This window comes from Triturus cristatus, chromosome 2_2, assembly GCF_964204655.1.
Source record: "Triturus cristatus chromosome 2_2, aTriCri1.1, whole genome shotgun sequence".
Lineage (NCBI taxonomy): Eukaryota > Metazoa > Chordata > Amphibia > Caudata > Salamandridae > Triturus > Triturus cristatus.
The window spans coordinates 1,182,708,456-1,182,724,489 of NC_140582.1; the positions used below are offsets into that span (position 1 = coordinate 1,182,708,456).

At 46.3% G+C, this 16,034-nt stretch overlaps 1 protein-coding gene across 3 annotated transcripts in view; it reads right to left on the minus strand.

Annotated features, from left to right (window-relative positions):
* The window catches only part of SFXN5 (sideroflexin 5), a 1,315,749-nt gene that overhangs the window by 453,829 nt on the left and 845,886 nt on the right, over nt 1-16,034 (minus strand). The gene's annotated exons all lie outside the window — the stretch shown is intronic.

A 16,034-nucleotide genomic window follows, 5' to 3' on the forward strand; every position in this document is an offset into this window, starting at 1 on the left:
TCCGTAGCCTTGGTCCAGTCTGTAGCCTTGGTCCAGTCCGTAGCCTTGGTCCAGTCCGTAGCCTTGGTCCAGTCCGTAGCCTTGGTCCAGTCCGTAGCCTTGGTCCAGTCCGTAGCCTTGGTCCTGTCTGCAGCCTTGGTCCTGTCTGCAGCCTTGGTCCTGTCTGCAGCCTTGGTCCTGTCTGCAGCCTTGGTCCTGTCTGCAGCCTTGGTCCTGTCTGCAGCCTTGGTCCTGTCTGCAGCCTTGGTCCTGTCTGCAGCCTTGGTCCTGTCTGCAGCCTTGGTCCAGTCTGTAGCCTTGGTGCTGCCTGTAGCGTTGGTGGAGTCTGTAGCCTTGGTGGAGTCTGTAGCCTTGGTGGAGTCTGTAGCCTTGGTGGAGTCTGTAGCCTTGGTGGAGTCTGTAGCCTTGGTGTAGTCTGTAATCTTGGTGGAGTCTGTAGTCTTGGTCCAGTCTGTACCCTTGGTGCTGTCTGTAGTCTTGGTCCAGTCTGTAGCCTTGGTGCTGTCTGTAGTCTTGGTCCAGTCTGCAGCCTTGGTGCTGTCTGCAGCCTTGGTCCAACCTGTAGCCTTGGTGCTGTCTGTAAGCCTTGGTGCTGCCTGTAGCTTCGGTACTGCCTGCAAGCTCGGTGCTGTCTACGTTCCCTCCCTTTTCAAGGGCTAATGTCAAGAACCATCCTTTCTACTGCCCTGGTCATGTAGGTAGATTCTGTGTACGGTTGAAAAAACTATGACCAATCCAAACAGTCCACAAAAAATAAAATGTGCACTCAAAGAGTAGAATGAAGTGTGTGAAGTGAGCCAGAGTTTCCGGCTGCTAGGGTCCGGTGGTCTCACACCTGGGAAAATTGTTTGCAAAAACACAAGAATGTTTGTGACTCGGTGTAATCAGGCCCAGGGTTGGCTATCACAGAAGAGCGTTGTGGCACATCACATGGAAAACAAATTTAGGCTGATACTGTCTCTACCCATCCGGGTTAAAGTTTATCAATGAACTACACAAGCATTGGCTTTTAAAACACCTACACATTCTTCAATGGACAACAGATATTCCTTTTACCTTTCAATCAAGTTACAACTCACCCTATTGTGCATGTATTCGAGTTCTATAATTGCTTTTATTTAACATCTATAGGTCCCCTCTTGTACAGTTAGCTGAAGATCGTGTGCCACATTAATCTCATATGCTGATGATACTCAGCTGCTCTTTTCTTGGCACAAATACAGTGAGCCCAACCTTTCTCGGGCTAAGGTCTGTCTCTCTGCAGTTTTTCATTGGCTGGCAGAGGCACAACTAAAATGCAACGTGGACAAAGCAGAGATTCTCCTTTTCGGGACCTGTCCCTCTCAGCTCTGGCGCTCCTTCTGGCCAAATGAGTTCCCTCTGCCTTCTCCCCATGACGGTCTGGTAAAAAACCTGGGCATATGGTTTGCTGATAAACTTTGTTTTGGTCCTGTAAGGTCCTGGCTTTCTCGGGGTTGGGACCAACAGACGACGGACCAGAGAAATGGAGTTTAAGGATGATTTAATAAACAGAGAAACAACTACAGACAACAAAGAATACCGGTACTGGAATCACCAGTTAAAGTACGATACCCATTCACAGCTCTTCTAACCGTCCTCCGCATGCACACCGGACCCGGTATGCTCCAACGGAGGGCACAGTGCTAAGCAGTGGCCGACAATGCCACTCGACCGCTGTGAAGGGTAGTTCCAAGGTTGTGGAATCTTCGGGGGGGGGGGCACGTGGGAGTCACCCGGCCGGGCTCTCTACCACCTGGGAACAGCCGCTCTACCAGTATCCCCCAGAGTACTGCCACAGCACAAAGACGCTGGGAACACTTCCTAGTGTGCGTCTCTTGTATCCGGGTTTAAGTGATGATACCCAAGGTGGTGCAGAGAATGGATGGGAGCAGCCGCTTTACCTATCTCAGTTCTCCTACGAGTGTCGATGGCTAAGACGCGGAAACACCTCCTGGATAGCGTCTTAGCTCTAGGCGTGCGTTTACCCAAGTGACGAGGGTGGGGAGCTTCGGCTCGCACCCACTTTGTTTTCTCCAATTGTCAGGCCGTTGGGAGCTTCGGCTCTACCAACGGTACCTGTGCCCAATGACGTTGAATACGGCTCTCAGAACGGGACAGGACACGGGCAGGAAGCACACGCAGCACCTCTCCTCCGCTCCTTAGAATGTTCCTTCCGCCGCTCAACTCTCCAACGGGTCCGTGTACCTCAACCAGGTACTCCGGTAGAGATCAGAATATCCGACGCCGAGTCCCAGTGATCTTCTCCTTAAGTAGTACTCTCGGCGTTGTATAACCATGACTCTTGAGTTGCATAACACGAAAACTAGGCGTTACCCTTGGTGTTATGTAATCAGAACTCATGAGTTGCATAAGGCACTGTTGCCGGAGGGCATTCTGGGAGTTGTAGTCCGCTCTCCTCCAAGCGCACCAGGTTCACGGCAGTGGCATCGTGGGAGGGAATCCATGTGCGGGAGGGGATTCCTGACAGTACATCCCCCTCCCATCATCGCCCCTCATCAGGACCAGCACAGGAAGGAAATCGACGATGGAACGACGACACCACACGAGGAGCGTGAACCCCCGCCGCAGGTTCCCATGACTGCTCCTCGGGTCCGTACCCCTTCCATGCCACAAGATACCATAGTTTGCCCCTGCGCCACGTGGAATCCAAGATACCAGCCACCTCGTACTCCACCTCCGAATCTACATTCACCGACACCGGCGCACGAGGCCTCACCGCGTTCGCGGGTTTCAAGAGGGAAACGTGGAACACGGGATGGATCCGCAGGGACTGGGGCAGGCACAATTTCACGTTCACCGGGCTGATGCATCGAAGGATCCTATATGGGCCCATGAAGCGGGGATGGAACACGCTACTTTTCTTGAATCTCATGTGCCGTGTAGAGACCCAGACGTAATCCCCAGGTTTGTAGACCGGTCCAGGCCTTCTCCTCCTATCAGAAAAGGCTTTATACGAGGCTTTAGCCCCCTCCAGGGCAATTCGAGAACTCAGCAAGGCCTCCTTGATGCGGGCCACCCGCTTGGCTGTTGTCGGCAATCTGTCTTCCCTGACCGGGTGCAGAAACGGCAAGGACCCGGGATGATGGCCGTAGTTACAATAGAAAGGGGAGGCCTTGGTGGAACAATGTGTGGCGTTGTTGTACGCGATTTCCGCGATCCAAAGGAGGTCCACCCACTCATCCTTCCCTTGCTCTACAAAACAACGTAGATATTGTTTGAGCGACTGGTTCAGGCGCTCCGTCTGGCCATCCGTCTGCGGGTGATAACTCGTGGACATGGCAGACTTGACGTGTAACGCCGAACACCAAGTTTTCCAGAAGTGCGACGTGAACTGGGACCCCCTGTCCGACACGATCACGTTGGGTAGGCCATGTAGTCTCACTACATTCCTCAATAACAACGACGCCAGCTCTCCTGCCGAAGGTACCTGATTGCAAGCGAGGAAGTGCCCCATCTTCGTGAGATAGTCCACCACCACCAGTATGGCCGTCTTTCCTTGATCCTTTGGTAGCCCGACAATGAAGTCTAAGGATATATTTTCCCAGGGTTTGGTCGGTGTAGGAAGGGGTTGGAGGAGTCCTTGCGATCTTCTGTGGTCCGATTTCATGGATGCGCAAACGGTACATGAGGAACACCAATTCCGGACTTCTGTTCTCATGGCAGGCCACCAGAACTGCCGTCCTAGGCTCGCTACCGTCTTTTCGACACCCAGATGGCCGGCACAGGGAGACACGTGGCACCAGGTGAAGGCCTGTTTTCGAAGCCTAGGCGTGGCTAACAACATACATCGTCCTTTCACCGGAATCCCGTCCTTCATCTGCCACTCCTTGTGACTGTGATATGTAACGTCCTGGCTTTCTCGGGGTTGGGACCAACAGACGACGGACCAGAGAAATGGAGTTTAAGGATGATTTAATAAACAGAGAAACAACTACAGACAACAAAGAATACCGGCACTGGAATCACCAGTTAAAGTACGATACCCATTCACAGCTCTTCTAACCGTCCTCCGCATGCACACCGGACCCGGTATGCTCCAACGGAGGGCACAGTGCTAAGCAGTGGCCGACAATGCCACTCGACCGCTGTGAAGGGTAGTTCCAAGGTTGTGGAATCTTCGGGGGGGGGGGGGGCACGTGGGAGTCACCCGGCCGGGCTCTCTACCACCTGGGAACAGCCGCTCTACCAGTATCCCCCAGAGTACTGCCACAACACAAAGACGCTGGGAACACTTCCTAGTGTGCGTCTCTTGTATCCGGATTTAAGTGATGATACCCAAGGTGGTGCAGAGAATGGATGGGAGCAGCCGCTTTACCTATCCCAGTTCTCCTATGAGTGTCGATGGCTAAGACGCGGAAACACCTCCTGGATAGCGTCTTAGCTCTAGGCGTGCGTTTACCCAAGTGACGAGGGTGGGGAGCTTCGGCTCGCACCCACCTCGTTTTCTCCATTTGTCAGGCCGTTGGGAGCTTCGGCTCTACCAACGGTACCTGTGCCCAATGACGTTGAACGGGACAGGACACGGGCAGGAAGCACACGCAGCACCTCTAATCCGCTCCTTAGAATGTTCCTTCCGCAGCTCAACTCTCCAACGGGTCCGTGTACCTCAACCAGGTACTCCGGTAAAGATCAGAATATCCGACGCCGAGTCCCAGTGATCTTCTCCTTAAGTAGTACTCTCGGCGTTGTATAACCATGACTCTTGAGTTGCATAACACGAAAACTAGGCGTTACCCTTGGTGTTATGTAACCAGAACTCATGAGTTGCATAAGGCACTGTTGCCGGAGGGCATTCTGGGAGTTGTAGTCCGCTCTCCTCCAAGCGCACCAGGTTCACGGCAGTGGCATCGTGGGAGGGAATCCATGTGCGGGAGGGGATTCCTGACAGGTCCTCAGATCAAAAGGCTATCGGGCTTATGTTTCGGCATTTTGAAATCATTTAAAAAGTTCCTCCCACTGCTCCCCATTAACGCTAGGAAAACGGTCATCCAAGCCTGGATTGCCTACCGCATAGATTATGCCAACGCTCTTTATGTCGGTCTGCCCGCCGATCTGCCCGTCTACCTGCTTAATAAACTGTAGGTGATCCAGAATGCCGCGGCCAGACTCATGCTCAACCTTCCCAAGTGGGCAAACGCAAGGTCACATCTTCACGATCTGCACTGGCTGCCAGTGGGTGCGAGGGTGTAGTTCAAGGCCCTTGTGATGGTTCACTCTGTGTTATATGGCCATGGCCCGGCCTACCTTCAATCCAGATTTGGTTTCTACTCTCCTGCCAGGCAGCTTCGTTCTTCTAACAAGCTACTGGTGATTGTTGCAAGAGCACTCAAACACAGGTCCGGTGGTAGCTCCCTGTTTTATCTGGGCGCTATGGCTTGGAATCAACTTCCGGTGGAGCTTCAAGCTTTAGCCAGGCCAACCAAGTTTTGTGGTGTCCAACCTGGCGCTTAAAATATACTCGACCGCATCCTGTCCATCGTGAACTATTTGAGCCAATGAGTTCCGAAATTTCTCAGGCACAGGGGGCAAAATTTCACTCACCATGCCTTAGAGAGAAGTCTCTCTTTTTAGACTATAAATATGCTTCCATTCCCTATCCGCTAGAGCTGAGTAGAAAGCTTCAGGGGGTCACCTATTGGCAGAAGCCTGTATGACTAGACTTTCTGTCTGGCTTAGTAAAGCAGGGTCTCACAGGGCAGGTCTCTGGTACCTAGCAATAACTAGACTCACAGGCAGAGCTGAGCTACGCCTGTGCCATGCTGTCTTCAACATCGAAGGGCAGCAATCGATCAGAAGTTGGAGGACCTGTCTGAAACTTTTCTATGAACAAATTTGCCTTATTTTTCACAGTAGACAATTGCAATTCCAGCACCTCTGCAGGGGGCCCAGACTCAACTGAAAAAGCTGCAGAAATGCATCTTTGAAGGCCTCAACCTGACCACGAGATTCAGGATTCAGGAAGTAGATGTTCTAACTGTGGAATGGGACTGGAGTTGAATGATGGTGTCACAGCTATGTCTCTAGAATGCAGAGTGCTCGACCTACCCCTGAAGTGGAAGTGGCAGGGAGTGATGTGGAATCCCACTTACATTTTTTGGGACTTGCTTCAAAACTTGTCTTTCATATTTGTCTTGTACTTACCCAAGGACGGAGACCTAGACCGGAAATGAGAATTGGATCTGAAGTGGAACCGGGACCTCAAATCAGACAGAAAATGATTTTCGTGTTTAGCGATGTGCAGCTATGATCGCGTTCCCTGATTTGTATCAGGGAGAACTTGCCGCAGGACTTTGAGTCATGCATGGAACCTAAGCACCAAAGGTACACATCGGGTGAATCAATGACCAACATTTGCTTTCTGCAGACATAGCACAGTTTGAAGCCTTTAGTCTTCTTTGGAGATCTTTTTTCCCTAACTGACTAACATTTGTGCAACTATATCTAGGAGTCTGTGAACACTGACGAAAAGTTCCCTGGGATCTGCACTGAAGGGCCTGGAAAAAACAGGGGTGGCAACTATACACGGCTATGCATTTTCACTGCTGTGTCAGGATAAAGACATTTCTTAGTCCGAGGGACCACCTATCGGCATGTGGGAGCTACTGTGGGAAACAATTCCAGATCCAGTCTGAGGTAAATTAAGAAAGTTGAGGAATCTGCAGTTGGAAGTACCCATCAAAATAGAAAAGAATGTTGTGATTCAGCTCGTAAAAGTGCTGGATAACAGATTTTCAGAATCTAAAGCATCTTGTAACTCAACCCTTGATAGCTCAATTCTTGCGTGGGATGCTAGGTAGATGTAAACTTCAACTCCTCTTGGTTTGCTCTTCATTTGGAGTCTGTTTGGAGTTAGGGGTTAGAGAGACTGTGGAGGTGAGCAAGCAGAGTTGGGGCTCTTCAGATGTTGGTGGATTTTGGAGGTTGTTGGAGTTGAGGCCTGGACGATGGAGAGGATCTTGATGGGGTGCTCCTCTTGGGCGGCCATTTCTGTCATCCAAACAATGTAGAGTGGAATGTAAATTCCAGTTCAGACGGCTGCCAAGCAGAATATATATCAGACTGTCCCACAGAGCTTGCAAAATGTGCAACGAGGTACATTTCATAGGGAACGTCTGTCACGAACTCTGTCTGTCAATGCCATTACCCATAATCCCACTAAAGTCCACCCTATAGGGGTGAAAAGATATAGGGACACAGTGAGCAGGGAACAGAGTGCTTCACAGAAAGACTTTTTTAATACAGGAGGGTATTAACATAAAAAAAAAAATGACCACCAAGACCTCGTGTGACCATAATGTACCTGCTATAATTGTTAGCCCCCTTACATTGTACCAAGGATAGGAAGTAAGATTGCCTCTCGTCCCTGTATAAACCCGCATGAAGAACCGCGTGAAGCCAAATCTACCCAGGTTATTGACATTTTGTGCCCAACAAATAAGCACCTTGCAGCATAACCGTGACTGTGGACGGTCTATTGGAAAAGCGAAGAACCAAGCGTAGTTTTATTTGATCATTTAGACAACTGAAATTCCATGCAATACAGAATTGATCTGGGTCTCCATTGAATTCACAGACATCCTTATTAAATAACTGCTACATGTGCCAGAGAGTGTACCAAAATTTGGACTTGGTCTTTTATTAAAGAGATTTTCTAACTGAAATTCCAAGAAAATCGTTTTGAGAACATTCGAAGAAGAGAGGACACAGCACAACGATCTAAAGTACAGAAAATATTGTAAGCATATTTAGAAACAAGATTATAGGTTAGTGTTCCCAAAACTCTGCAGGCACCGCTACCAATGATCCTGCTGCATGTGTTTCTTTCAGCACCCACAGGACAGGAAAGATTATGGTCAAGGCGAGATTCCGCGACTCCAATACTTCACAGAGAACATAGCATAAAGAAATTAAATGACATCAACCTATGTAATGAAATCCAACGGTGGACGCTCCTCATAACGATGAAACACCATCATTTAAAAAAACAACACGGAGCAGCAGACTGGTGCGGGACTAACTATAATCCTACAAGAACCTTCGAAATTAAAGTCTCAAACGCCTTTCTCTTTCTGTGTTTGTGCCTCGCATGTCAGAAGTCATCATCTTAAAAGACATGTCTTCATTAGCTCCAGAGTACATCAAAGCTCAGGGGACAGAGGCTGAGCAAACAGACCACAGACCTAGGACTGAGTGGGGAGCACATGGTATAAGCTTAAAGCTGTCGACAAGCAGGTGTGCAACAGAAAGCACAACCAGGTGTGCCCCTAAGCTGGGTTAAGTGAGTGATATTGTGGCAGGGTGTCTGGGGAGTAGGGTTTGGGTAAAAATCGTCGAAAAGGAAACAAAATTCAATGTAATATTGTAATTTCATTTAATGACGCAACATAATTGTGAACAATTCCCATTATTCTGTGGACGAAACAGAGAAGAGTCTGATGTCACAGTAAACATAAAACATGCAAATTTACAGGGAAAAAGGATCAGTATCGAGAACAAAAGTTAAGTATGTCATACGAACAGGGAAGGTGCATGTTTCCATGAAAGTATCATGGAAACAGGGGGTCCGAATCACAAAATGCATTTTACAGTACCTAAAGTAACACTACATTAGTACTACTTACTTACTACAAAATGCAATTCACAAACCTCCGAGTGTAAATCCCCACCTCCACCTAGCCTATCTTTTCTAAGGGGAGATTCTCAGACACGTAAGTTTACTACTTAGTAGAACAAGTGGGAGGGACCAGGGGAGAGACCAGAAAATGGACCATACTTACCACTAAATAGGACGGGTTTAGGGAGGCACTTGGGAAAGGACATTCACTCACCCACAAAAGAGTAAGCTCATTGCCCTACATTGGGGTCACCCCCAGGACACCCCTTTAGCACTGGACCCTCATAGTTAGCAAAGTCAAGCAGTCTTAGGCTTACTCATGGAGGAATTGTGGGCCTAGAGACTAAGAATTAAATCATACAATCAATACAAGTCAATTACTCAATGTCCAGTCCGTGCTTAGTCTTTGAAAAAGAAGTACTACAGTCCCACATAACGCAGCACATTACACTGGGTGTTTCAGCGACAGTCAGTGGTTACAGGGGAGACCACCTATGCCACTCCCATGTGCCAGTCTCCTATGGTACCCTGTGTGAAAAAGAAAAGCAGTTAGGGAAGCTGGAAGTCTTTGGAGGGACAACCTAGTAGGTGGCCAGCAGTATCATTCTCCATTCCCGTCTCGTATGGACTCCATCCCCCCTTGTAGGTACTCCCGGGATGCACTGCACCTTTGTTGTCCCTTAGAAAGTTGCAGCACCTGCAGACTCTGGTGTTCGGGGGCAGTACTGCTCCAAGTAGTGTGCTTCTCACTGCATTAGGAGTGCAGAGGGCAGTGTCTTCTTCCCAGCTCAGCCATCTTGTATGCATTAGCAGCTTACAGCTCAGGCATGGAGAAGAGAGGTACGTAGAGACAGCACCAGTTGATGAGGGTGAAGTGGAGACGCAGCGATCACCACTCTGCAGATCTTGAAGGTTGGTTCTTTCTTCTGCCTAATCACAAAACCCACAAAAAAATCACCACCTACGACAAGGTTACTCAGATCCGCTGCTTGTTGGAGGGGGCTCAACTGGAGTCCGAGAAGCACTGGCTTTTTATGGAGCGAGCACTAGCTGGTCAGCCGCTTTGGAAGAATCCCTTTCTCTGCAGAGCCTCTAGACCTTCTGGACTTTATGGCTCCCCGATAGTGTGAGCCACCCTAAACGCATGGGACGCTACGGGCACGCGTAACGGCCTCACCACATTTCCATCACCGCTTACCCCTATCACTAACAACCCTGACTTCACCGCGGGCCTCGACCAGGCAGCTTTTGGCCATTGGGACAAGGAAGGGCGCAGATCTATAGGGCACTTTTTAATGAAAGGGGTTCCATGTCCTTTGAAGATTTTCGATCTGGCTTCGCCATGCCCGAAACTGAGCGGTACCACTATCAACAGATAAGGCATTTGGTGATGCAACCCCAGGTACGCCAGGGAACTGAGAGAAGGCTTACCCACTACGAGCGATGGTTGCTTTCCAAGCAATCTACCAAACGACTTATCACAAAACTTTATCACATTTTACAACCCACGGAAGAAGCAACCAAATCTGCATGTCAGAAAAGCTGGGAGGCAGAGCTTGGGCAGGCATTGACTCAGAAAGAATGGAGTGATTTTCATTGCAGGGCCCGACACTCAGCGCGCAATATTTCCAGTGTAGAGTCTGCTACCAAGATAGTGACATACTGATACCCTAGGCTGCATAAGAGTGACCCCAGCTGTTTCCCGAGCGGTTGGAGGGGATGTGGAGCTGTAGGCACCCTTTTGCACTTACTATGGGAATGTCCCATTCTTAAGGCAATCTTTTGGATGAGATAGATCAACACTTTGATACTACTATCTTACGTTTTCCGGAATACATCATCTTAGGCGGCTCCGAAAGACTTACATATCCACTCAAATCACATAAAGGGAGGCAAATCTGTATAGCTCTAGGGGCAGCACTAGAGAATATATTGTCAACTAGGGGTTCAGATAGGGGACCTTCGATACAGGGCTGGCTGCACAGGTTATGGTACGTGCTGGGTATGGAGCATATCTCCTACTCTGTCCAGTGTGAAGGGGCCTCTTTCGCAGAATTATGGCGTCCTTTTATCGCCCTATGCTCTGAATTTCGTGAGCTTACCTGCCCTAGGTATATGCGCCTGCTGTACCTCTCTACACTATCGCAAGATCCCACCAAGCCTCAGGGCCACTAAATTTGCTCTTTGTCAGGCTTAGATACCTCCTTGGTGGCAACAAGGGCGAGGTGGAGGGAGGGGGGGACGGGTGGGACAAGGGGGGACTGGGATATTTTTCTTGACTGTTCTCGATGCACTGTGTAGCGTTTCGACTGCTTATGGCCCACGAGTTGTGCATTACTGCTTGATGCATCTTGTTTGGTCTTTCTTGTCTTTCAAACCAATAAAAATATTTAAACATAAAAAAGTGACCACCCTGGTTATAACAGTGAGTACTTAGGTCCTGGTACCGCCCTCTAGGGCGATGAAGGTTTACCTCTGTCACACTGCCCCACCTAACTACCTGTTAACTTGTGGACAGTAGCATTTCCAGTGAACAGCTAGCAAGGCAAGGTTCAAAGAGGCCCAATGTCTCTTCTCCTCAACAAAAAGGTGTGTTCCTTTGCGAAGAATCACTGGAATGTCCTGCAGTTCATATCTGTCTTCCGGGCTCTCGCCAACCCTACAACTTATGGATCACTGGGATGTATTAATTACAAAAAATGGATACCAGTCTGGCAATGGCCACATGTATAGCAGAAGTGTGTCCCACACACTTTACACACCTTATCTATACAAGCAGGTAAGTATACACATGTGTTTTCTATGTCTCATGTGGATGGACGAAAGGCCTGGTTGTAGGAGACTGGCAGTTCAATTAAAATGTGTGGGAGTGGCTGTAGGTGATTCTCTCTGGCAGGGCCAGGCAAAAAGGCTAGACTTGTCAGTATACATTTTATCGCTGCTAGCACTGTAAGCCTTGTACAGCCCAGGTCACACTCGGTTAGGAGGTCTGTGTCTGGATCTCAGTCTGTGTTACACAAATGCCTCCAATGCCCACACATGATCTTCACTGTGGAACTGATCTGTGGTTCTGAGTAATTACCAGTGGCTGAGATAAGTTCAAGCATTCCTTCCATCATTTTTATTTTCCTCGCCATTGATAAGGAGCCAGTCTAACACTGAGGGCCTGATTCCGATCCGGGTCGGAAGGGCAGTGAACGCAATCCGGCCGGAAAAACTACGAGCCGTACACGTGTTTTCCGCCCGACTCGTACAGCTGTACGAGCGAGCAAATACGATGCGAGCTACATGAAATTCACCGACCGAGTCGTTTCCGGGTCCGAACCGCTCCGTACATCTCGGCCGTAAGGTAACCGTGGCATGCAATGGATGCGATTCACGACTGAGCCTGTACGATGGACGCGTAGGACAGCCTGTGTGAGCCGGAGTGTCCGGCTCGCAAATCGTCTGGGTGGTTGCCTTTGGGAGTCCGTGTCGGACCCCCTGCCACCGGCAGCCCTACGACTCGGACACAGGGGGAGACCCAAGGGTCCCCCCAACACAGGCATGTACAGTGCAGATGGTACCGACGCGTACTCACTGTAGGGGGCGCACTTGTTCGCGACGTACCCATTCAGTCAATGGGAGCCCATGAATGCATCGTACGACCGGCTCCCATTGACTTCTATGGGAGTCCGACCAAACCGAGTCCGACAGCATACGGCCGCATCGTACTCGCTCGGTCGGACTGCAGGACTCCGGCTCGGTCAGAAAACTCTCCGGATCCGGCTCGGTCGGAGTGCTTTCCGACCAGGATCAGAATCGGCACCTAAGTAGACAGAAGTGATCCTGTTCCAATAGAGAGGTCATGTGAAAAAAAGTTGGTGTGCAATGCCATGTATACATGAGGACAAAATAAAATGTGTATTGTGTTTTTGACATTGGCACAGGTTTTTGTGGCATCCAGTCATCTCTGCCTGTCAGAGTCTCCACCATGAAAAGATCGCTGCTCCTTTCGAGCACTAGAAGCTTGGCAATGACAAAGGAACAGCAGGTGTGTATTACCACAAAATTCTAAGTATAGGACTAACTTGTTTTACAGAAATATTTTCATCACAGAGGACAGAGCTGGACAAAAGGTAAGGGGTGGAGGTAGAGTAGTAGCATGCAAACCCCATGCCTGACTGTGCAGCACTCTCCTTGTGACACTGGTGCAGCAATGAGTGTGCAACAAACAGTGCTGCAGGGAACCATTTTCATATGACACCAACACATGGGATATTATTAATAACATTTGTAAATGAAGGATGAAATAGATGTGTAGGTAAATGCACTATAATAGCTTGTATTATTTATTACAATAATGCCGTTTATATTTTCAATGTAGCCTTATTTAGCACAAAAAGAAAATAATTATCTTACAAAACAACACTTGTCAAATATTGTTGTGTATTTACACACTTATTCAGCAGACACTAAAAGTAAGCATGTGGAAATCATGGTGATTATGTTGCTTTTCGTAGGAGTAACATTCTTTTCAAGATGGCTTCTGCATTCACCAAATAGTCCCAGACACAATCTGAAAGCAATACACCTCCTGCATTGGGTGGGCAGTCAAAATATCGAAATATAAATATCGACCCACACTAATATCGAGTTGATAATATCGAAGGGACAGAATATCGATGTTAAGAATATCGATGGACAGAATATCGACCCTAAGGTAAGTAATATCTATTTTTTTTATATCGATGTAAGTAATATCGAAGTTAGTAATATCGATATCAAATATATCGATGTTACTAATATCGATATTTATATTATTGTTATGTATTTTATTATGTATTTAATATGTATGTGTTATATGTTTTTGGTTAAGTGTTCTACTGGTTTTAAAATATATGTATACAATTTTTATATGTTAATAATGTTTTTTTAAGTCAATTTTGTGTTTTAGTACCGTAGCGGGTTGTGGGTTTATAGGGGAATAGGGTGGGAAGTAATTTAATTATACTAAATTAATTATTAATTTTTAGGAATTATAAATACATGTTAATTAATTTTTGCGTTTAAGTTCTGTAGCGGGTTGTGGGTTTATAGGGGAATAGGGTGGGAAGTAATTTAATTGTAATTAAGTAATAATTGACTTTCATTTATTGGTATTGATAATTATATTATTGTTAATTAATTATTAATTGGTAATTTTTATTAATTGGTGATTAATTTTTATTAACTGATTAATTGATAATTATTTTAAGTGTATTATTTTATTATTGGAGTGTGTTGTGTGTTTATAGGGGAATAGTGTTGAAGGAACTGAAATCTAATTAAGTAATTATTACATTTATTGTTGGGTATTGATAATTAATTTATTGGACATTAATTATTAATTGCCAATTATTTCAAATTATAATTTTTGGGTTGTGAAAATTAATTTATTGTAGATTAATCATTAATTGGTAATTAAATCTTATATATGTATTGATATTTTTAATTACTATATTAATAAGTAATTATTAATTGGTAATTAATGTTTAATCATTGTTTTTTGGTATAAAAAATTATTTAATTGTTCTATATTTTTTAATTGCTAATTACTTTCTAATAATTAATATGTTTTTTGTTATGAAAAATATTTTATTGCTCAATATTTATTATTTGGTGATTAATATATATTAATTATTATTTATTGGTATTTATTATTAATTTATTGTTGATTAATTATTCATTGGTAATTAAGTTTTTAATTATTTATTGGTATTTGTAAATAATTTAGAGTTTTTTAATAATTAAATCATTAATTATTTTAATAAATTATTTTATTTATAAGTATGTTATTTTTTACTTCTACGCTATCCAACACTTTCCCTACTGTTGCACTCTCTGGAGTGGGAATAGTAATTTTCACCCCTACGCTATCCAACACTTTCCCTACTGTTGTACTCTCTGGAGTGGGAATAGTAATTTTTACCCCTACGCTATCCAACACTTTCCCTACAGTTGCACTCTCTGGAGTTGGAATAGTAATTTTTACCCCTACGCTATCCAAAACTTTCCCTACTGTTGCACTCCTTGGATTTGGAATAGTAATTTTAAGCCCTACGCTATCCAACATTTTCCTTACTGTTGTTCTTTTTTGGAGTTGGAATAATAGTTTTATTCCATCCGCTATTTAATATTTTTTGTATTATTTTAGCTAATGTAGTATATAATTAATTTTAAAAATATTAAAAGTAAATTATTTTTTTTTAATTTGTTGTACATAATTATTTAGGTGCCGATTCTGATCCGGGTAAAAAAAATTGCGTACGACTCGTATCCGTATATTTTCACGTACGAATCGTACAAGTACCGTACAAACTGCGAAGTACGATTCGTACGTGAAAAATACATACGAATTGCGTCGGGAAAATGGTCCGAGAGGGAGCCGTAAATTTTTACGTCCGAATAGCGTCGGGAAAAGTGTCCGATAGGGAGCCGGACATTTTTACATGCAAATCGTAAAACAGAAGTCCGAGCGCGCAAGTACAATCCCTACCGCTCGTCCGAATACACAACTTCATGTAAAAGCCCCCGTACGGAGCGAACGCTGTAGCACACATGTACACGGGTAAACTTGTGCCCGGATACGAGTCGTACAGCCCCCCCTCACCCTGCACATGTCAGCACCGTACCCCGTATGTCAGCACCGTACCCCCCTCCGCACCGTACCCCAACACCGTAGCACAGCCCCGCACCTGTACGCACCGTACCCCCACCCCCGTATGTACGCGCCGTACCCCCAGCGCATACATACGGGGGTGGGGTACGGCGCTTACATGCGGGGGGGGCTGGGGGTATGGCGCGTACATACGGGGGTGGGGGTACGGCGAGTACATACGGGGGGTATGGCGCGTACCGGGCCCCCTTTTCCTCGTGCATCGCGGCGTACTTAGCTTTTCCGGCACTTTTTGGCTCCCGTAAAAATATAGCGTGCGGAGTGCTGTGGGTACGAATCGTACTTGCTGGTACGTAAAACGCTGCCTGACTCCGTGCGGACGTCGCGTACGCGCTGTCCAGGATCGGAATTGTATGTATTTTTTAGCCGCACTGTGTTTTTTACGATTCGTACGGAAATGGTATTTCTGTACGAATCGTACTTGCTGGTTTGTACGGTGGAATTCCCGGGTACGAGTCGTACGGAGAAAACGCTCCGTACGACCATTTGTACCCGGGTTTTACAGGATCGGAATCGGCACCTTAATTGTTATTTATGTTATTGTTTTATGTGTATAGATGTATTGGTAATTTATAATATGTTTTAATAATTTATAAGTTATTAAAATAATTATTAAAACTGATTATTAAGTATGTATATTATATATTCTATGTATATGTTCAATTAATGTTTTATTACATT